This window comes from Cynocephalus volans, chromosome X (assembly GCF_027409185.1).
Source record: "Cynocephalus volans isolate mCynVol1 chromosome X, mCynVol1.pri, whole genome shotgun sequence".
Classification (NCBI taxonomy): domain Eukaryota; kingdom Metazoa; phylum Chordata; class Mammalia; order Dermoptera; family Cynocephalidae; genus Cynocephalus; species Cynocephalus volans.
The window spans coordinates 86168539-86192030 of record NC_084478.1 but is presented as its reverse complement, the minus strand read 5'-3'; the positions used below and the strand labels follow the sequence as shown (position 1 = coordinate 86192030).

At 38.2% G+C, this 23492-nt stretch overlaps 1 pseudogene; it reads left to right on the top strand.

The window, feature by feature from the left end:
- The first annotated feature begins 5723 nt into the window (after window positions 1-5723).
- LOC134368113 (amidophosphoribosyltransferase-like) overlaps window positions 5724-23492 on the top strand; it is a 61768-nt pseudogene continuing 43999 nt past the window's right edge.

The following is a 23492-nucleotide window of genomic DNA, read 5'->3' as shown; positions in this document are numbered from 1 at the left end:
TTTTTATTGATTATGCATATTCATGGGTACAAAGCTGATCATCACTTGTGCCCAAGATGTGATGACCAGATCAATACTACCACCATGCTCATTACCACAAATTGCAATTATTCCCCATTTCCCCCACCAAATTAATCCCCAACTTCCCTCCCCCTCCCCCTCCACCTTTCCCCACATAACTCTGCAAGCCTAGATAAGCTCTGTCTCTCTTGCAAGTCCAACACACCACTGTGGTCTTTCTTTCCTTCCTTCTTTCTCTATTAGCTCTCACTTATGAGTAAGGATGTGCAATATTTTTCCCTCTGTGCCAGACTTATTTCACACAACATAATTTTCTCCAAGTTCATCCATGTTGCTGTGAATGGCAGAATTTCATTCTTTTTTATGCCTGAGTAGCATTCCATTGTGTATATATACCACATTTTCCTTATCCAGTCATCCATTTATGGACATTTAGGTTGGTTCCATATCCTGGCTATTGCAAATAGAGCTGAGATGAACATGGGAGTGCAGGTATCCCTTCGACATGATGATTTCCATTCCTTTGGGTATATACCTAGATGTGGGATTGCTGGATAGTATGGCAGATCTATCTGTAGTTGTTTGAGAAATCTCCATACCATTTTCCATAGTGACTGTACTAATTCGTAGTCCTACCAACAGTGCAGAAGCATTCCCTTCTCTCCACGTACTTATCAGCATTCATTATTCTCTGTCTTTTTGATTATAGCCAGACTAACTGGGGTGGGGTGATATCTCAATGTGTGTTTTTTTTTTTTTTTTTTTTTTTGTCTTTTTTCGTGACCGGCACTCAGCCAGTGAGTGCACCGGCCATTCCTATATAGGATCCGAACCCGCGGCGAGAGCGTCGCCGTGCTCCCAGCGCCGCACTCTCCCAAGTGCGCCACGGGCTCGGCCCTCAATGTGGTTTTGATTTTGCATTTCCCTTATGATTAGTGATGTTCAGCATTTTTTAAGTGCCTGTTGGCCATGTGTGTGTCTTTGGCAAATGTCTATTCAGCTCCTTTGCACATTTTTTTAATTGAGTTATTTGGGTTTTTTTACTGTGTAGTTGCTTGAGTTCCTTGTATATTCTAGATATTAATCCCTTCTAGGATGTATAGTTTGCACATATTCCCTCCCACTCTGTAGGTTGTTGTTTCACTCTGTTGATTGTTTCCTTTGCTGTGCAGAAGCTTTTTAGTTTGATATAATCCCATTTATTTTTTTTTTCTTTTGTTGCTTGTGCTTTGGGGCTCTTATTCATAAAGTCTATGCCCAGTCCTACTTCCCGAAGTGCATTCCCTGTAAATTTTCTAAGTAGTTTTATAGATTCAAGTTTTATACTTAAGGCTTTAATCCATTTTGAGTTGATTTTGGCATATTGTGAGAAGTGCAAGTCTAGTTTCATTCTTCTGCATGTGTATGTCCAATTTTCCCACCACCGTTTATTGAAGAGGCAATCTTTTCCCCAATGTAAGTTTTTGTTGCCTTTGTCAAATATCAGTTGGCTGTAAGTATGCGGATGGTATTTCTGGACTCTCTATTCTGTTCCACTAGTGTGAGTGTCTATTTTTATGCCAGTATCATGCTGTTTTGGTTACTATGACTATGGAGTATAATTTGAAGTCAGGGAGTGTTATGCCTCCAGCTTTATTTTATTATTATTATTATTATTATTATTATTATTTTTTTTTTTTTGCTGATGATTGCTTTGGCTATTGGAGGTCTTCTATTGTTCCATATGAATGTTAGGATTATTTATTTTCTATTTCTGTGAAGAACGTCATTGGTATTTTGATGGGGACTGCATTGAATCTGTGGATCTCTTTCGGGTAGTATGGACATTTTCACAATGTTAATTCTTCTAATCTACGAGCATGGAATGTCTTCCATCTTTCTGTGTTTTATTTAATTTCTTTCAGTAGTGGTTTGTAGTTCTCACTGTAGAGATCTCTCACCTCCTTGGTTAAATTGATTCTGATGTATTTTATTTTTTGGGTGACTATTATGAATGGGCTTACTTTCTTGATTTCTTCTTCTGTTAGCTCATTGTTGGAGAATATAAACACAAGATATTCTGGGGCATTGATTTTGTATCCTGCAACATTACTGAAATTATTAACCAGCTCTAAGAGTTTTTTGATAAAGTCTTTAGATTTTTCTATATATAGGATCATGTCATCTGCAAATTGGGATAGTTTGACTTTGTCTTTTCCAATCTGGATGCCCTTTATTTCTCTTGCCTGACTACTCTGGCTAGTACCTCCAGTACTATGTTAAATAGGAGTGGTGAGTGTGGGCATCCTTGTCTTCTTCCTCTTCTTAAGGGAAAAGCCTTCAGTTTTGCCCCATTCTGGATGATATTGGTGGTGGGTTTGTCTGAGATAGCTTTTATTGTGTTCAGATACTTTCCTTCTATACCTAATTTGCTGAGAGTCTTTATTATAAAGGTATGTTGAATTTTGTTGAAAACTTTTTCTGCATCTATTGAGATAATCATGTTTTTTGTCCTTCATTTTGTTGATGTGGTATATTACATTTATTGACTTGCCTATGTTGAATCATCCTAGCATCTCTAGGATGAATCCCACTTGATCATGGTGTATAATTTTTTTGATGTGTTGCTGTATTCTGATTGCTACTATGTTATTGAGGACTTTTGTGTCTATGTTAATCACAGATATCGGTAGTAATTTTCTTTTTTTGTTGTATCTTTGTCTGGTTTTGGTATAAGGTAATGCTGGCCTCATAGGATGAGTTTGGGAGAGTAGACTCTGTTTCAGTTTTTTGGAATAGTTTGAAGAGAATTGGTGTTAATTCCTCTTTAAAAGTTTGACAGAATTCAGCAGTAAAGCCATCCATCCTGGGCTTTTCTTTGTTGGGAGACTGCTTATTACTGCTTCAATCTCATTGTTTGATATTGGTCTGTTCAGGTTTTTTTTTTTTTCTTCTGGTTCAGCCTTGGTAGTTCATATGTGTCCAGAGATTTATCCATTTACTCCAGGTTTTCAAATTTGTTGGCATATAGTTGTTGATAACAGTCTCATAATTTTTGTGCTTCTGTGGAATCTGTTATAATGTCTCCTTTTTCATTGCTCATTTTTGTTATTTGGGTCTTCTCTCTTCTTTATTTTGTTAACCTAGAAAATGGTTTCTCTATTTTGTTTATCTTCTTTTTAAAAAGTAACTTTTCGTTTCATTGATCTTTTGTATTATTTTTAGGGTCTCTATATCATTTAGTTCTGCTCTAATCTTAATTACTTCTTTCCATGTACTAACTTTGAGTTTGGATTGTTCGTTTTTTTCTAGTTCTTTTAGGTGTAGAGTTAGGGTGCTTACTTGAAATCTATTTTTTTGATGTAAGCATCTACTGCTATGAACTCCCCTCTTAGTACTGCTTTTGCAGTATCCCACAGGCTTTGATATGACGTGTCTTTATTTTCGTTGTTTTCTATATATTTTTTTAAATTTCTTGTTTAATTTCTCCTTGGATCCATAGGTCATTCAGGAGCCTGTTTTCTAGTTTCCATTAATTTGTATAGTTTGCAGAGTTTGGCTTGTTATTGATTTCTAGTTTTAATCCATTGTGGTCTGAAAAGATACTTGAAATGATTTTGATTTTTTAAAAATTTGCTGAGACTTGATTTGTGACCTAACATGGTCTATCCTGGAGAATGTTCCATGGCTGTTGAGAAGAATATATATTCTGTACTTTTTGGATGAAATGTTCTGTAGATATCTCCCAGGTCCAATTGATCTAAACTGTAGTTTAAATCTTGTGTTTCTCTGATGATTTGTTGCCTGGATGATCTATCTAATGATGAGAGAGGGGTGTTCAGGTCCCCCACTAATATCATAATGGGGTCTATCTCTTTCTTTAGGTCTAATAGTGTTTGATTTATATATTGGGTACTCCAGTGTTGGGTGCATATATATTTATGATTGCTATGTCTTCTTGCTGGATCAATCCCTTTATCATTACATAGTGGCCTTCTTTGTCTGTTTTTATGGCTTTTGATTTAAAGTCTATTTTATCTGATATAAGAATACCTATTCCTGCTTATTTTGGTTTCCATTTGCATGATATATCTTTTTCCATCCCTTCACTATTAGTCTGTGTGCATCTTTACTAGTGAGATGAGTCCCTTGAAGATAGCATATAGTTGGATCTTGAAAATAGCATATAGTTTGATCCAATACATCAGTCTGTGTTTTTTTCAGTGCAGAGTTTAATCTGTTTACATTTAGGGCTATTCTTGAGAAGTACTGTCTTATTCCTGGCATTTTATGGCTTTTTATTTAGGTGTTCTGAGTATCATTTTTTCCTTTCTTCTCCTTTGATTATTGGTCTTCAGTGTTTTGGGGGTTTTTTTTGAGGGGATAAGACTCAGTTTCTTTTGCCTTTCTCATTTGTATTTGTGTTTTACTAGTAGGTTTTGTTCTTACTTATGTATTCGTGGTAGTAATTATTGTTTTTTGCATTCCAGATGCAGGACTCCTTGAAATTTCTTGCAGGACTGGTTCTGTGGTGTTGAACTCCCACAGCTCTTGTTTGTCTGGGAAATACACTATTTCTTCCTCATTTCTGAAAAATAGGCTTGCCAGGTACAGTATTCTTTTTTTTTTTTTTTTTTTTTTTTTTTTTTTTTGTGACCGGCCGCACCAAGCTCAGCCAGTGAGCGCACCGGCCATCCCTATATAGGATCTGAACCTGCAGTGGGAGCGCCGCTGCGCTCCTAGCGCCGCACTCTCCTGAGTGCGCCACAGGGTCAGCCCGCAGGTACAGTATTCTTGGCTGGCAGTTATCTTTTTTCAGTATTTTGAATATGTCATCTCATTTTCTTCTTGCCTGTAGAGGTTCAGTTGAGAAATCTGATGTTAGTCTAATGGGTGTTCTCTTTGTGTTTGAGCTTTCCAGTTTGACTATAATGTGTCTGAGAGAGAATCTTTTGGATTGAAACTGTTTGGAGATCTTTGAACTTCCTGGATCTGAAGGTCTGTGTCTCTCCTTATATCTGGGAAGTTATCTGTTATTATTTCACTGAATGGATTTTTCAATGCATTTACATTTCTCCTCCCCTTCAGTAACACTCATGATTTGGATGTTTGTACGCTTAAGGTTGTCTGCTAGCTCTCTTAGAGATTCTTCGTTTTTGTTAATTCTTTTTTTCCTTTTTTTTTTTTTTTTTTGTCTCCCTGGGTTATTTCATAAAGACCATCTTTGAGTTCAGAAATTCTTTCTTCTGCTTGCTCTAATCTGCTGCTTAAGCTCTCGGTTTTGTTTTTATTTTATTGAATGCACCTTTCAGTTCCAGGAGTTCTGCTACATTCTTTTTAAATGTACTAATCTTTGTAAATTTCACCCTTCATATTCTGGACAATTTTTCTCTTTTCATTGTTTTGTCTTACAGAGTCCTTTCTTAGTTCATTGAGTTTCCTTAAGATAGTTTCTCAAAATTCCTTTTCAGTCATTTCAGGGGTTTCCTGTTTTATAGGATCTGGTATTTGAGAGTTACTGAATTCTTTTTGTGGTGTCATCTTTTCTGATTTATTCATATTTCTGGTATCTCCATGTTTATTTCTGGTAGATCAGTTGCTTCTTCTATTATTCTGGAGTGGACTTTGAGGAGAAAGACTTCTTCCTCTTTTTCCATGCTCCTTCAGTGACTTTCCTTCTGTCAATGAAGTCAAATATGTGGTGGGCCACCTGCACAGTGGTTATGGATGTTACTAAGGCAGTGCGCTATTCTTACATCAGTATTAGCTCTGGTGGTGGCTGTTGTGGACCACCTCCACAGAAGCTGTGTGAAGCCTTGTGGCGGTGGCATGGCGCATGGGGTCCTGCCTTCTGCACAGGCAGGGTAGGTCTGGGAACATGGCTGACCTGTTCTTCTACCTGCCTGGGTGCCTCCCCCATTGGTGGCAATGCCAGGTCCTACCTTCTGTGTTTTCAGAGCAGGGTCCTGGCAGGTTGCTGGCCTGTTGTCCTGCCTGCCTGGGTGCCTCCCCCATTGGCGGTGGTGTGGCATGGGGTCCTGCCTTCTGCACGTATGGAGCGGGGTCTGAGTGGGTGGTTAGCCTGTTCTCCTGCCTGGCTGGGTGCCTCTCTTGGCACAGAATGGTGTGGCACTGGGTCCTGCCTTCTGCGTGGGCAGGGCAGGGGTCTGGGGGATTGGGAGTGGCTAGCCTCCACTGTGCACTTCTCATCTGGCCACTTACATGCCCTCTGCCTGCCATAATTTGTACATGTGGCAGTCATTGACTTAATCATCTTTGTTGGGTACCTGGGCTGACATTGCTCAGATGTGCATATAGAAATCTTACCACCTTTCTCCTAGGTTAACTGCTGCCATTGTCCAAGGACCGTCTTTCAAATATGCTCTATAATACACTATGGACAAGTACCTGCTAAACGAATTCTTTTGAATGATGAGGATATGGCATAAAAGTGGTCTTTGTTCCCTGACATATCTAGTAATAGGTTTTCACATGATTATACTTTAAAATGTGAAAGGCATTTTTTCTGATGTGATTCCTCCTTACATCACTCTTTCCTTCCAACTCCCAGGAAACAGTTCAAAGGACCTCTATATAATATGGAAGGGAGTGGTGGGCGGGGGGGGTGACCTGCTAGAGATACAAAAGCACAAACTCACTTTAGTCAGTGTTTGGCTTGAGAAAAAACATTCACTCACTGCAGTGCCCAGATGAAGAGATGACCTTGGAGAACACAGTGTACAAAGAAAAGGGTTGTTACTTTTTTTTAAAATTTTTTTTTTAATCAAACTTAAGGGTTGTTATTGTTAACAGCTAAAGTTTTCAGGTTAAAATTGGGAACTTGCTAGCCCTGAATTCTCATTCAAAAAATATTTGTGGAGTGCCTCCCCTAAGCTTAACACTGAGCTAAGATCATATTCCTTCTAAGCCATTTTATCTCATAGATCCAGCTCAACCTTTGCCAGAAGCAACCTTGATATGCAAAAGCACAGTAGGAACCTTGAGCAAGTAAGGTCCAGGAGGGGAAAAAAAGCTAGATGAGGAAGAAATAAAAATAAGTGAGTAGAGGAGGAGATGGGAAAGATAGTAGCAGAGAAAGAAAAACCAGAGAATTAAAAGAAAGAGGGGAAGAGGAGGTAAAGAAAAAGGGGACTTTGCTGGGGAAAGTTCAGTGCTGACATCTAATTTGCATCAAGAGTCTCAGGTGGGATTTCCAGTTCACAGATCTTCCAATCCCATCCTCTCTGCCTTGCTTCATCTTACTCTTTCCAGGTTTCTCAGAAAGAAGAACAGTATGAAATCATTGTATTTAAGAACAGTGAAGCCGATCAGCAGAAACAGAAAGAGCTTGGAAAATCTTGGTCAGTGGTGTTCATACCTCACTTTGGGAGTTTTAGACCGAAGTTTTTGCAGCTTATGTGTTTCACCAATGCGGTGGGAGAAGAAAAAAGCAAATGCCAAACTTCTGAACTGCTTAAACCATTTTGTATACTATTTTTAACACACCATTCACCATTCACTTGTGCAGAGGCCTTTTTTACCCTAAGACCGTCATTCATATTCAAAAGGAAGAATTTCTTTGTTGAAAGAAAACAAGACAGTCAAAAAATGTCACTCTAACACAGTCACACGATCTAAAGAAATAGTGGGACTGCGAAACCCCTAACATTAAAGCCAGGCTTTATTCACTATGATCTGCTTGCACCTGCCTTCTACAATAAGCACTGCCAGTAAGTAAATTTTATTTGGAAAATACTTTCATAAATTGAAGCCTATTCACTTCTGCCCAGAATGCCTCCAGTCTGCCCACTGATGATCCCCTACACAGCATACTTCTAGCTCACCAGCTATGTATTCTTTTGTACTTTCCAACATGGTATGTTTCAAATAGGTGAGTTTTATCTCTCCTGTTTTCCATTCAGTTTTTTAAAATGATTTCAATTGTTTTAATTTAAAATTTATATTATCTTTAATTGACACATCATAATTGTATTACATTTATGGAGTACAGTGATATATATTCACATAAAAACACAAACACACACACAACGTAGAATGATTAAATCAAGCTAATTAACATATCCATCGCCTCCACTTTAATTTTATGTCCCCCAGAGCATGTGCACTATACCCACAGCAGGCAGTCTACAAATTCCTGGCACTTCTGCATTGCTGCTTTGAGTAATCAAATCCTGTGGGAGAAAAAGGACTGCAGACAAGAAAGCATTAGAGTCTCAATCCTGAAGAGAGGGCATGGGAAAACTGCCACTATAGCCCTATTCATAGCTCACTTTTGCTGGAACACACACCACCTTTGCTGTCTAGCAGTGAGGGTGTGGTGCTGGGACTTAACACAGCAGTGGAAGCAAGAAATTCTATTTCTGACTCAGACATTGGTTTGCTCTGTAACTTGGCTATACTCTTTCTCTTCCTTTTATAAACATTACCTCTCAGCCTTACAGCTCATGCTAGGAAGATTCAAAAGGGCTTGTGAGTAGCTTATGAGCTTTCCAGTATTCAGCCCTACCAAAGCACAGAGAAACATTATAGAAGCTTGGGCCTCCCCTGACACAACTGGAAATCTATATCTCTGTGTTTTTTGATACCTTGAACTTCATATTAGCAACACGTCCTTCTCCTAATGCCATGTATACCTTGTACCTCAGAAAGCCGCCCTTGAGTTTCAACCGTAACTACACAATTTAATCATAACAGGACAATCCAGGAGGGTGCCCCCAAAGTAATATCTCCCATAGAGCTATGATTTTAAAAAATCAGAGAAGCATTTGGCTCTTGAGCTGATTCTGAAGGAGAATCAATGATATTTAAGAAACGAGGTCTCTTTTCTGACTAGCTTCTTTTATTTATTTATTTATTTTTTTGACTAAAAAAAAAGTTTCTAACTACTAGATGTTCCTAAATGGCTAACATATTGTGCACTGAATGGAAGCAAAGAGCCAACTGGAGCTTCAGATAAGATGAAGGAGGAAAAAACTTGGCTGACACCGTTAATTACATCTTCCACTAGAAGCAGCATTAGACTATGGTCTTTTGAAGACATCTGCAGATAATTATTTCAACAATTAATCACCTGGGGGGTAGAGTGTTGGGTAGATGTATTGTCATTGACAATGGACAGGAAGCAGGTCACCTGGAGGTTGACCAAACAGAAATCTCTCAACAAATTTTTAATATTGACCTACACATATGGAGCCAGCGGGAACAGTTCGTAGTCGTGTCCGCGGTTTTTTTCTTTCTTTTTTTTTTTTTTTTTTTTTAATTTCTAATGATAATTAAATATACCATGTTTGGGGTCTTTGGGGCTCCTGGAGGAAGTGGACGCAGTCTTTGGGCCCTAAAAAGATGAATACCTAAATCACTTCACAAAGTGCTATAATTTCAGATGATATAATCAAAGCAGATCTCTAACTTCTTGCATATGCTCAGTACCCTAGAAAGACTAGCTTACATTTGCTCCCTACAGAAGACAGTCCAGATCCCAGGAAGACAAGGCCTTGAAGACAGATATACTCAAATTCTCTTGCTTTGCTCCATTTCCAGTGAGCTTGGGTCAGGTCAGAGTGCTTCTGATCCCCAGAGCATTTCTTCTTTCTGCTCTGGTCATGGAAGTTGACACAATAGCTTTCAGAGGAAGCGGAAACCTATTGTGTCCTTGCCTATAGAAACCTAGCAGTGAAGCAAACTAAAAAAATACATGAATATTGTGAAAAATGCAGCTCGAAACCATCCTTCTGGAGCAATATGGAATATGCCCAGATTGTTGCTCCTCAAATGAGTGGCTGCTAACAGCTAAGACTCCTCAAGGAAATCTTCTAGGCCAAGTCACAGGCTCAGGTCACACTCATACATATGGTTCCAATTGATGTTCCTATGCACTGGTTGATGTTTTATAATAGTTTTCAAAACACAACCTAGCCCTATCACATTCCATATGGAGGAAACTATAGGTAAATGTTTCACTCCAGAACAGAGCTGGGAAATTGATCTGTATCAGCCTTTTTATTTTTGATGTAAGAAACATCCATTTAAAAATAGCTTATCTTTGGGAGGGGAGAGAAGGAGGGGGGAAGAGGAACGAGTAAAGGGTCATAAAAATCAACTACAATGTATATTGAGAAGTTAAATTAAATAAATAAATAAATAAAATACAAATAGCTTATTTTTGTTAAATCTCGTTTTCACTGAGATTATTAAGGCTGTTTTGTCCCCCTGTCCCCACCTCAGCCCCCATTTTATTTGAGGAAAGTAGAAAATTGACTTGAGCCCTAATCTGATCAGATCCTATCCTCAGTGATTAACTTGATTTTTTTTCTTTTCAGCAAAAATACTCCAGTCTACCACTGACCCTTTACCTGATGACACAGTCCAATTTGGAGAAAGTAATATCGTATAGTGCTCCAAAAATTGCATCAGCCCTACTAAAGTAGAATTTTTCCTAGTACTTAGTTATAGAGTAAGACAACTACAGTGAAATTGCTCAATATTATGAAATTGTCTAGATTCTTGAGACTCAATATCTCATCTCAGCAGAAGCCCCAGACCTTTAGGGAAAAATTTTGGGTGTTTCTAAAAGAGCTCATTTCCAAATTCTGAAAGGCTTAAACATGTCAGCAAGAAACTTGGCTTTATTTCATATATTTGAACAAACTAATCAGTTATTAATTTGGACACTGATGGAGTTTGGATGTGTTGTCCCCTCCAAAACTCACGTGGAAATTCGATCTCCAATGTGGCAGTGTTGGAAATTGGTTGAGTCACGGTGGCAGATCCCTCATGAATGGATTAATGCTCTCCCTGGGGGAGGGGGGATTAATGAGTGAGTTCTCGCTCTATTAGTTCCCGCCAGAGCTCGTTGCTTAAAAAGACCCTGGCACCTCCTCTCTCTCTCTCTCTCTCTGTTTTGCTTCCTCTCGCCATGTGATCTGCTTGTACCTCCCAGCTGCCTGCTACCTTCTGCCATGAGTAGAAGCAGCCTGAGGCCCATGCCAGATGCAGCTGTCCCAGAATCGTAAGCCAAATAAACCTCTTTCCTTTATAAATTACCCAGTCTCAGGTATTTCTGTTATAGCAACACAAAACGGACTAAAACAGACACCAATTCGTCTGATAAGCTCGAGCATTGATCCTCAGAATATGAATTTAAAAAATGTCTCCCATCTCTACAGGTATATACCAATGGCCCAGAGGGGTTGAGCCAAAGAATCAATTTTCATCTACACTAAAACTGCCTGGATTACAATAAACAATTACAACTTCTCCATCCATTCTCGATCTTTGGATCATATAATCTGTAATAATTTGGAAGCATTTAATTACAAAAAAAGTTGGAGAACTAAGAATTTGTGGAGAAAGTTATTACCAAGAGAGTGGTACTCACCACATTAGTTCAAACCAAATTCTGGCACCAATTTTATCCAAGACTTGGATAACAAATGAACTTTTTGGAGGCACTGTGGTTAGGGATTTCCTCCCATGGGTGCTGTGAAACAGAATTAGTCATGATAGTGTGCCATAAAGAGAGTTTTCAATAAAACGTATACAAAGTTCATAAGGTGGAGAAAATTACTATGTGATATAAACCAGAGTAAAGAGAGCCAACGTGTTTTAAAATAGTATTCAAGTGCTTTGGATTTCATTATTACAGAATTGCAGACAACAGTTTACTTTCCAAACCTACCACTGCTGTGCCATATTTTATTGGTGATATTGACTGAAACATAAAATCTCTGAGTCTTATAAATAACCTATAGTTATTTAACAATAGCCAGTGGGGGGAAAAACATAAAAATACTTCCCCTCTTCCATAAGGTAATGCATTATATTAAAAATAACTGAACAAAGGAGACTGCTTTTGGCCTGAAGTTATATTGGTTCTTTGTTTTTTCTTTTTCTTTTTTTTTTTTTCTTTTCTTTTTCTCTGACAACAACTGTTACTATTTGGCAGGGACCTTGATTGGGGAAGAGGAAAGAAGACTGGAACAACAGGTGGGGATTTCACTGCCTTGTCTTTAGCTTGCACCCCCACCATTCCCTCTCCCCCACCCCGAACTGTAGTGATGTGAGCAAGGCTTCAATTTCTGGGTATTAGCACACTAACTGGCCATCACAGAACCATTACCAGGATGTCCCAAACTTACCTAATATAGAATATCTGTAACACCTTTAAATCACAACTCTGCACAAAATACTTATATGGAACTGGAACTAATCTGCAACGGAATTCTTACAAGTAGCACCTGTATTTGTACCCTACTCCTTTCAGTGCCTCTGACTGTAAGATAGAATCATCTGCTAGTGCCAAATTTATACTATTATCACATCTCACCTTTTCTGAACAAAGTTGGCCTAAAACAAAGCAGACTGCTAAATAGTACTCCACCTTTCCTGAAATGATAAATAAAAATCATCAGACAATTTAAAATACATTGAGATCACCATAACATTAAGGAGAATTGATTTTCACACTCCTCCACAAAGCAGTATGCCTGGAATGAAACGAATATTACTTTACGGGTTTGTCTTAAAGGAAGAAACGTTAACATTTCTTTCTTTTATGCTTTTCTGGTTTTCACAATTGACATAGATTATACAGAGAACTTATTTTTGTTTGGAATCGTAGCAAACTAGGAAGTTCAAATGCCCAGTTTTCATACCTGCTATTAATTCAGTAGCCACATCCAGCCTCATCACTAGCAAAGTGTGTAAGAGCTAGTCACAGTCCCTTTCTGGGTCTCAGTTTTTTTCTCCTTCTTCTTGCCTTTACTGACAGAAGCCTTTAACTGGTGCCATGGCAGTGGCCTCACTCCCTGTTCCTTTCCTTCAGTTATTTTCACCTGTTCCCATTTGTCACTGCAAAAATAATTTTTTTTTAATTGCTCAAAATCTCCAGTGCGGTCCATCAATTTTTATTAGGCCTGATTAAATGATTGCTAGAAATATTTGAAGATCAGAAGTAAATATTAGTAATTAGTACCAGAAGCTAAGAATCACAGAGCAAGATGCCATTTATATCCTAAAGTCTTCCAAATGCCCTCATTTCTCTCATCCTCTGTCCTTCTGCCTATATCAGCAGGCATATCATCTCTAACTATTTAAGTCTCAATCTTTGACCCTTCCTACCCATTTCCACTCCCCTCACTCCTCAAAATATGAGGTTATCAGCATATTCAGAGCATAACCAATAGAATTAATAGACAATAGCATAAATTTGGCACTATCAGATGATTCTACCTTACAGTCAGAGGCATTGTTACCTTCCCTTACTTACCCTAAGCATTGTTCTGGTAACCAATTATTTATCTACTGAAAGCGAGGCTGGATTCCCAGTCATGGGTGGCCTTCTTTCAAGCTCCAAATTTTCAGTACCAGCATTCACAAACACATTATAGGATTTTTTTCCTCCCCCTTAAGAAGACCAAGAACAGACTACATATGATGACCATACACACAGACAAAAGGCAACTACACAATTAGGCCCTGACCAAACCACAGCAAATTCAACAATTCTCACTGTATTTTCCCTCAAAGGGAATTGAATAGATCAAGCCTTAGCTAAGCCTAGCCTGAGTGTTGCTATGAGGCATCTTCCCAATACTCTCTAACTTACAGAGAGTACACATTCTGAATGGTTTAACTGAATGTTCCAATAGGGCATTCATTGCTATCTCTGATTGGCAGGAGATGCTTTAGAATTTAGATGCCATCAAGTTTGTCAGCTGAACTCATCGTTCTCAGCAAGACTGCAACTTTTTATCTGTTAACAAGGCAAAGGGATTTATAATCTATGTTGACACGGTATGTTGTTTGGAATTTTGTTCTGAAAAATAAACATGTTGCAAAGTCACTGGATAATCTGGATCTTAGGTTATTATTGTTGTCTTCATGTTAGTCAAGGAAAAAGAAAGGTAGCATAATTCGGTAAGGTAGCAAAGTGAATAACTCCACCAAGTTCTAAAATATTCTAAACTTTGGATTTGCTCGGTCTTTTTCTCACACTGAAATAATGATAAATTATATTCCTCTATTTCCTAAAACAAAGTAACTAAAATACACTGCTTCAATTCAACAAGATCTTTCTTCTTAAAAAGCTTGAAAATATTCAGGATATACAAAAAGAGAGTTTTAAGGAAATACGTTGCATTTGTATGGCAAACAGCAATCGATTTCACATATAATAGCAAATTCAATTTATACCATCTTTAGTTTTTCATCTAAACATGATTCTTCCTTTATGGGCAAGTTCATGAATTATTCAACATAGCAAACGTCACATTCTACCTAAATCAATTAAGCATCAAAGGCATGTTCTGTAAAGTTTTACTAGAAGAAGCTTCATCATAACAGAAGCCACCTTAGCTCACAATCAGCTGTAAACCAAAAAAATATAAAGCTAGCCAAAAGAGTTTCTAAATTGTTCTACCCTATGATTTTAAATCAGTTATTTAGGACAACTGCTTTTACATGAAACAACAGCCTGAAAATCCTGTACCTCTTCCATGGAAACAGTATTATTACCAAAACAATAGAAATTCTTGTTTTTACCATTCAACACAACAATCCTTTTTCAGCACTTCAGAGTTGAAGTCTAACTTCTTTCCCCGAACACTCAAAGCATCAGTGTTTCCACTGAAGTTTGTTATCCTATCCCCCCACCACCAAACGCCGAAATCAAATCTTTCTCAAACAGACTTACCCCAAGAAAGAGTGTACTAGATGAGAGAGTGTGCTCATGCCTGTAGACAATTAGCTAATAAACATGTAAACGGGCAACTAGCACTTTGGAAGTGCATATTTTTAATCCTTTTTTTTTTTTTTTTTTTTTTAACAGGGAAAGGTTAGCTTAGCCCAAAGCAGCAGACTCTGGGCTGCCGTAGCAGCTCCTCACTGCAGACCGCTCATTCTGAAAATGTGAGCTTATTTACATTTATCTCTTTCCCTTTGTTAACGACTGGCACTCTTGAATGCGTAGCCGGCATGCCTTTAACAAACAGGACACAAGAAAAGGCCCAAAGTCCGGGCTGGAGCCGAGGGCCGGGGAACTGTTAGGGGTCTCGATAGGAAATGCTTTTCATTGGATAAAGAGGCATTATTAGGAGCCGAGATCCCGCCCAATCCCCTGTGCTCCATCGTTCCCTTAGTCACCAATCACTGGACTGAAGAAGTTTTTCCTTAAAGAGCATTGCGAGGAAAAGTAGTTTCACAGTCGAGAATTAGTGGCTTTAGTGCCACTTAACAATATAAAAACCGCCTTTCCTGGCCAATTAATCCATAGAGAAAGCCCGTGTGCTTGTCTTTGCTGCAGGACCGCTACCCCTTGCAATTCTAATAAGGAGGAGGAGGAGGAGGAGACAAAACTTCAAACTGGGAGGAGTGTTTCAATCATGAGCAGCCCATGTTTGCTCCTACTTCATTAAAATAATTACAACAATATTGATAATAATAAATAGAGGGCAGGGAAAAGGCAAAAGTGAAAGGTACCATAAATACATTCATATTAAACTATGCAAAATTAAACCTTCCACCAGCACACACACACAAAAATAAAATTCAACACCATGCTCACTTACTTGAGCCAGTGACGTGCCCTCAGATGGAGATGTGCTGGGGTCCCAGAGCTCTAACGCCCACCTTTCATGGACTAGGGAGTGCTCTGTGGCAAAAGGAGGGTCTACACTTCTCTTAAATAACTGTCTGGCAGGAAATCTAATGACCGTTAAATTTTCAGAGGTTTGCTAAAAACAAAAATAAATACTACAAATGCAATCTTTTTGTAATGAGGAATTATCTTCAACTGTATACCTCTCTCCCACCCTTCATCCCTCTACGCACCCCCCCCCCCTGCCCAAGGTTTTTTTCCCTATAGGTTGACTGCCTTGGGCACTCACACTGATTTTTTTCACTCCCTATTTTTTCCTCCTTCCTTCCCTCTCCCTGATCTGAATTTGTTGCAGAAACTCACTCATCCATCTGTAACTTCATTGCTAGCCCTTCCCCTCCACCAGCCCCCACTGCCCTTCTCTCCTCTACCTCCACTCACAGCCAACACCACCATCAACAGCAATCCCTCCCCCTTCTCTGGAATGAAACTCTCTGGCCAGGGATAAGGTGCTTTCTTTCTCTGTGCAGAGACATGCCCCTGGAGAATTGGGTGATCCTCTGCCTGCTTCAAATCTTCCATGTGTGTAATTAAGCTCCTTTCCAAATAGAACATGTTTCACGTGTTTATTCTCCCTCTTCAGCTCAATTGTGGCTATTCTCACTAACAGTCAAGGCCAGTAAACAAGTCAGTGTGAAGCTGACACTAGCCTTATTACTTGTCACTGACTCTAGAAAACACTTTTTCTGTTGCTTCCCCTCCCCCACCTCCCACCCCGATGTCTGCTCTTTCTGTTCCCCTCTCTGCCTATCTCAGGTATGTCTGTTACTGTCGGTTGCTGACATTGGCTGTGTCTTTAGGAGTGGTCTTTCACCTACTCTGGGCCTAGAGTACCCCTTGGCATATTTCTCAATCCGCAAGAGAAAGTTACAGTCATTGCCTGGCGGAACTTCACAGTCCGGGCTAAGAACACAAAGACACATGAAACAGTGAGATACCAAATGCAAATTGTGAAAAATACTAAAGCAATTCTATGGAGAATGAGTTTTGTAATGGATCAGAGAATAGATATACAGTCCTACACATCGGACCAGGAGGGCTTCCCAGAAAAGGTGAGGTTTTAGCTAGACATTGACGGATGATTAGGGTTTACATAAGCCAAGAAGATAAGGGGATAGTTTTCTAGGTGGTAAGAACCAAGTGATGAAATGCAGGAGGTGTGAAGTGAGAGAAGGTGAGAAGAAGACTGGTTTGTCAAGAGGAAAAAAGGGCTAAGGAGAAGAGCCTTTTGAGGGAGTGTTCTATTGTAGCAACTCAATGCACTATAGCGATTGAAAAGTTAACCTGCAGTCATGTTCACTATCTGTATATCCAGTTCACTATGTTTCTTCTGTTTGGATTAATATCCCTGCCTTCCGAATCGTCTGCCTTCATTTCTCCCTAAGGGACTCAAGTACCTTTCCAATTAATCTCGCAAATCACACCTTAGCATGTCTTTTACCATTTCACTGGGTTCCATGCCCTTCTAGCATCACTCTTACTCTATCTGAGCTCACTGACCCTCTTTCGGCTGCTACAATGAGATATGATCTCTCATACCATGGACATTTCCAAGTGCAGTTTCCTCTGCCTGGAACCCTCTCCCCACTCCCTGATCTTCCCTTCACCAGTTTATTGCTTACTCTTCCTTCAGATCTCATCCCAGTAATCATGCTTTCAGGGAACCCTCCCTTAATCCCTGCTTTAGGTCATGTCAGGTATAATTTTACATGATGTTGTGATTTATTTGTGTAATAATTTGATTAACATTGGTCTCTCCCAAGTGTAAACTCCGAGAGGATGATAAGGTCCATATATACTTAATCCAAAATTGATATTAGTGGTGTTCACAAAAATTCTTCTCCCTGAACTTCTCTCTTGACAATCAAGGAAACAGAGTGACATTTTTTACTTCTTGGCTGAAAACATGTGCCATTTCATCCATTTGTAGACAAATTCACATCAAGGTGTTATTTTAGACCAAAGAGTACATACACATGAAAAAAAAGTCCCATGGCAAGAAAGTGCTAAAGCTTATTCACTATCATCCCCTTTTCGCCTCACCTCACTCCTTGCTGCAAACCTGCTGGTTTTGTGTGCTCTAATATTTGCAAGGGGGAAGGGAGAAAATGAAAGCTTTTCCAGGATATTCTCCAAAAAAGCCAGTTTATAGCCACACAACTTAACCCAAAATATCCTTTAAAATAAGGCCTTCATTGACTTGTTGCTGATGCCTGTGCCACAAGGGGGGAGGGTAGGGGTGAGGCAGGAATGAAAAAGTGCATTCAGAACTATCTGGGGGAGTATACATTTCCTTTTTATCTGTTTGAAAAGAAAGTAACTGAAATATGACTAACTTCCAACTGGTAATTTACACACTTGAATAAAAACAGCCAGATGCTTGGGACCTTCTCACTCCAAACCCAATTAATTTTTCTTTCTGCCAACAATATCAAAGGACTGGGTGAATTCACCCCAAGTGCCAGCAGCTCAACACTGTGCTAGTTTCCCTAGAAACAGCACAAATACAACTAAAGGATCTTAACTATGCCTGTGGATTAAGGTCCAGCTAACAGTTTTGGAAACTCTTATAGTCTCTAAATGAACACAGTGCCTGCGCAAACCTGGACAGTGTTTTAGGGAAGAGGAGCCAATTAATTACTAACTTTGCATTAATTAGCAGATGTCTTAAAGCCTTTCAGAAAATAAAGAAAGGCGAGATCTTGAATCCTACAGGCTTCCTTTTATTATACAGTTTCCTTTTGCTTCAATGGGAGGAGGGGATCACAGGTCAGGTTCCCAACCAGTTCGTTTAGGACACTACAGTTCTGACAGGGTAGAAAATATTTTTCTCAAGCACAGTCCCTAAAAGATTTTTAGCTCATCTTTCACATTGGAGCACTGCCACATCCTAGCAATTTCTCAAACAACTGGGCTTTCCTTCTCACGAACTGAACATGCTTAGATAATAACAAGTGTCCATTACTAGAGGAAGGGTTAGCAGTTAGAAAAAATGAAATTTTTAGCCAAGAGCTTTGGAGAGAGCCCAGCAGCCTTGAATGCCTGGTATAGTTTAGAAAAATTTCAAGGTAATAATAAAAATAATGACAATAGAAAACATATCCTGACCATATTATATGACAGGCAATAATCTAAGTGCTTTACCTATGTTTATTTACCTAATCTACAAAACAACCCCATGGTGCAGTTACCATTATTCCTATTTTATACTTTAGAAAACTCAGGCACAGAAAGGTTAAGTAACTTGCTCAAACTCACACAGCTAATAATTCATCCACTGATTCTGATAATTTCTGGACTAAGAATCATAATCACATCTCCCTTTGATAGGGTCCTCAGAACTTTGTCCAAATCATCTTATTCATCGGCAAATATAAGGATTGTGCCTTTTGTGATGCAAACTGCTCACTAGAGATCAACAAATCTAACTTTTGAACTGTTCAAAGGTTTTAAAATCTCTAGATCTGTTAACTAAGACTTAGAATCGCAGACTGATTCTCAAAGGCATGGGGAGAAAGTGGCTTACCTAAGACAACAAAGCTAATAAACAGCACAGCTAAGTCAAAATGCAAGTGTTTTGGAATTATGTTAGTATCACTATGTAAGTATAATTTGAAATTGATTTTGATAAGTTAAGCTGTATATTAGAAACCCAAGAGCAACCACGAAAAAGAGGTACACTAGAAAATAGCTACTCAGGACAATGAGAGGGACACAGGACAAAAGTAATCATACAACATATAGAAAACAAAAATCAAAATGATATACAAAAATGCAATCATGTCAATAATAACATTAAATATGATTGATTACATAATTGAACCAAAATGCACAGATTGCAAGCTTGAACAAAAAAACAAGATCAAACTATATTCTGTCTATAAGACATAAACTTTAGATTCAAAGACACAAATAGGTTGAAGGTTAAAGAATGGGAAAAGATATAGCTTAAAACAATAACCAAAAGAAGGAACTAGAGTGGCTACACTAAGATTGGTCAAAATGGATTTTAAAATAAGTACCTGTTGCTAAGAATAGAGAGGGACATTTTACAATGATAAAATAGTAAACCCATCAGGAAGTTTTTATGCGTTTATAGATATAGATATAGATATAGATATAGATATATATGCACCCATACGCAAAGGCACAAAATACATGAAGCAACAACTTACGTAACTGAAGGGAGAAACAGACATTTCAACAATAATAGTTGGAGACATCATACTCCACTTTCAATAACAGATAGAACATCTATACAGAAAGTCAAGAAGGATATATAATAATTGAACAGCACTATACACCAACTGGATCTAACAGACATCTACAGAAAACTTCATCCAACAGCAGCGGACTACATATTTTTTTCAAGTGTCCATGGAATTTACTGCAGGTAGACCTTATGGCAGGCCATTATAAAGAGTCTCAATAGATTTAAAGAGATTAAAATCATACAATGTTGATAGCCCACAATGAAATTAAATTGGAAATCATCAAAAGAAAGAAATTTGGGATTTTTTTTTTAAATGTAGAAATTAAATAATACACTCCTAAATACCAGCTGGTCAAAGAAGAAATCATAAGGGAAAACACTTTAAGATGAATAAACATAAAACCACAACATATCAAAACTCATACAATGCAGCAAAATCAATGCTCTGAGAGAAATTTATAGCTAAGCATAACTATATTACAAAATAATAAAGATCTCAAAACATCAATCTACCCTTCTACATTGAGAAACTAACTAAATAAATAAGTAACAGCAATCTAAATTTAAAGCAACCACGTGGAAGAAAATAACAAATAGAGAACTTAATGAAATAGAGAATAGATAAACAAAAGAGAAAAGTCATTGAAATTAAACATTGGTTCTTTAACTAAATCAACAAAATTGGCAAACCTTCAGCTAAACTGACCAAGAAAATAGAAAACTCAAGTTATTAAAATTAGGAATAAAAGAGTGAACATTACTACTGACCTCATAGAAATAGAAAGTATTATAAGGGAATATTATGAACAATTGTATGCCAACAAATTAGATAATCTAGATGAAATGGATAAATTTCTAGACACACAAACTACCAAAATTGACTTGAGATAAATGAAAAATGTGAATAGACATATAACAAGTAAAGAGATGAAATTTGTATTCTAAAAACTTCTCACAAAGAAAATTCTAGGAGTAAATGGCTTCACTGGTTGATTTTCCAATTACTTAGGGAAAAAGTAACACCAGTCCTTCACAAACACTTCTTAAAAATAGAAAAGGAGAGAACACTTCTCAATTCCCTCATTAAGACCAATATTACCCTGATACCAAAACAGACAAAGATATCACAGGAAAAGAAAGCTACATACCAATATTATTTGTGAATATAGACAGAAAAAATCCTTTAAAAATGCTATCAAACAAAATCCAAAAACATATAGAGAGGATTATATACCATGACCAAGTGAGATTTCTCCAAGGAATACAAGAGTGGATCAACATATGAAAATCAATCAAAGTAATTTACTATGTTAGTAGAATAAAAGACAAAGCATATGATCAACTCAATATACACAGCAAAAGCATTTGACAAAATCCAACACCCTTTCAAGATAAAAACACTGAACAAACTAGAAATAGAAGGGAAATTTCTCAATGTGAAAAGTGCATCTATGAAAAACCCACAGCTAATATCATACTCAATGGTGAAAGACTGAAAACTTTCCCACTAAGATCAAGAATAAGACAAGAATGCATGTTTTCTACTCTTTTATTCAACATTTTACTAGAAATTATAGCCAGAGCAATTAGGCAAGAAGAATAAATACAAGTCATCTAAATTGGAAAGGAAGATATTTAACTTTCTCTAAAGTTGACATGATCTTATACATAAAAAATTTCAAGATGGACGTCATAAAGATGGCAGAATTGACAGTCCTTAGCATCACTCTCTTGCACGCCAATCAATTTACAGCTATTAAAAAGCAAAGACTGCCAACTTGACACCGCTGGAGCTCAGGGAAAGAGAAGGAGAGACCCACAAAGTTCATGAAGGCAGGAGAAGCTGCAGCAAGAGAAAGAAGGGACTGCTCCAACCATTTTGAGCCTTGGCCACTTCACGGCCAGCCCAGTGAGGGACAGGAAGAAGTTATAGCACATGGAGCAAGAGCCAACGAAAGTCACAGCTGTGCCCTTTGCATGAAGTTGCTTAGAGTCTGCAGGGGAGAATAGGGTCATGAATCTCACCATATCAGCTCCCAGGCCAGCAAGACCACTAACAAAATTTCCGTGGAACTACATAGCAGTGAGGTACTACAGCTGACCCAAGAAAGGACAACCCAGAGGTCAGTGAGTCAATACAAGGGATATGCACATGGCCCACATCACAGGAAGCATTTAGAGTGCAGGCGTGAGACTGGCCCACTAGAGAAACTTTGAGACATGGTGTGGGGAGCTGATCTGCCTTACAATCACCACAGGCCCTCTCAGTGGAGGCTGGTAAGAGTGATAGAACTTCAGGGGCATAGTTTGCTAGAAAGACTCAGTCCCAGGCTAGAATTTCCACACAGCCCAGGTATATCGGACCTCACAAGACCCAGAAGTGATTAAAAGGCCAGCAGGTAAAATCTGAGCTGTACAAGAAGACTTCCCCCAGAGAATCAGCAGCAAAGCAACAATGTAGTTCAGCCATAGGGCTCAATTGCTCATCCCCACAGGAAGTTCTCCCAATTTTGGAATTAATCAAAAGACAACAAATTAGTTCCAGTGCAGTTTAAGTGATCAGAGTAGCTAATAATCCAACACAGAACTGAAAAAAAAGAACACAGATCAGAGACAAAACTCTTATATTAACTAGTGAAGATCTAACACCACCAAAGAACACTTATAAAACTCAGAAGAGGTAAGTATCCCTCTCAAATGTCCAGGCATAAATGTAAAGACACAAAAAGTGAGAAAAAAACAGAAATATGACACCATCGAATGAAACAAACCAAGCACCAGCAATGGACCCAGAGGAAGAGCAGATTTATGAAACGTCTGACAGAGAATTCAGAATAACCCTCTTAAGGATGTCACAAGAAAATACAAATAGAAAACAAGATGATATCTGGAAAACAACCCAGAAGCAGAATAAGAAACTTGACAAAGGAATTGAATCAATTAAAAAAAAAAATAGAAATTCTAGAAATAAAGAATATACTATCCAAACTGAAAAACTTGATAGAGAGCTCCAACTGTACTTAATCAAACTAAGGAAAGAAACAATGAGCTGAAAGATAAAACATATAAAATTATCCAATCAGAGGAGCAAAAAGAAAAATGAATAAGAAAAAAATGAAACAGAAATAAAGCAAATATGGAACTCCCTCAAGTGAAATAACCTCTGAATAATTGGCACATCCAAAGGAGAGGCAAAAGGAAGACATGCAGAAAGCATATTCAAGGAAATACTGACTGAAAATGTCCCAAGTATGGAGAAAGATGTCAGCATCCAGGTACAGGAAGCTCAGAGTTTGCCAATCAAATTCAATCCAGGGAGGAACACCCCAAGGCACATCATAATCAAATTATCAAAAACCAAAGACAATGAAAAGATACTGAAATCAACAAGAGAAAAGAAACACAACATTTCAATGGATCGGCAATACATCTCTCAGCAGATTTCTCAATAGAAACTCTGCAGGCCAGAAGAGAATGATATGATATATTTGGAGTGCTGAAGGAAAAAGACTGTCAGGCAAGAATTCTCTATCCAGAAAAACTAACCTTCAAATATGAAGGGGCAATAAAGTTTTTCCCACACAAACAAAAGCTAAGATATTT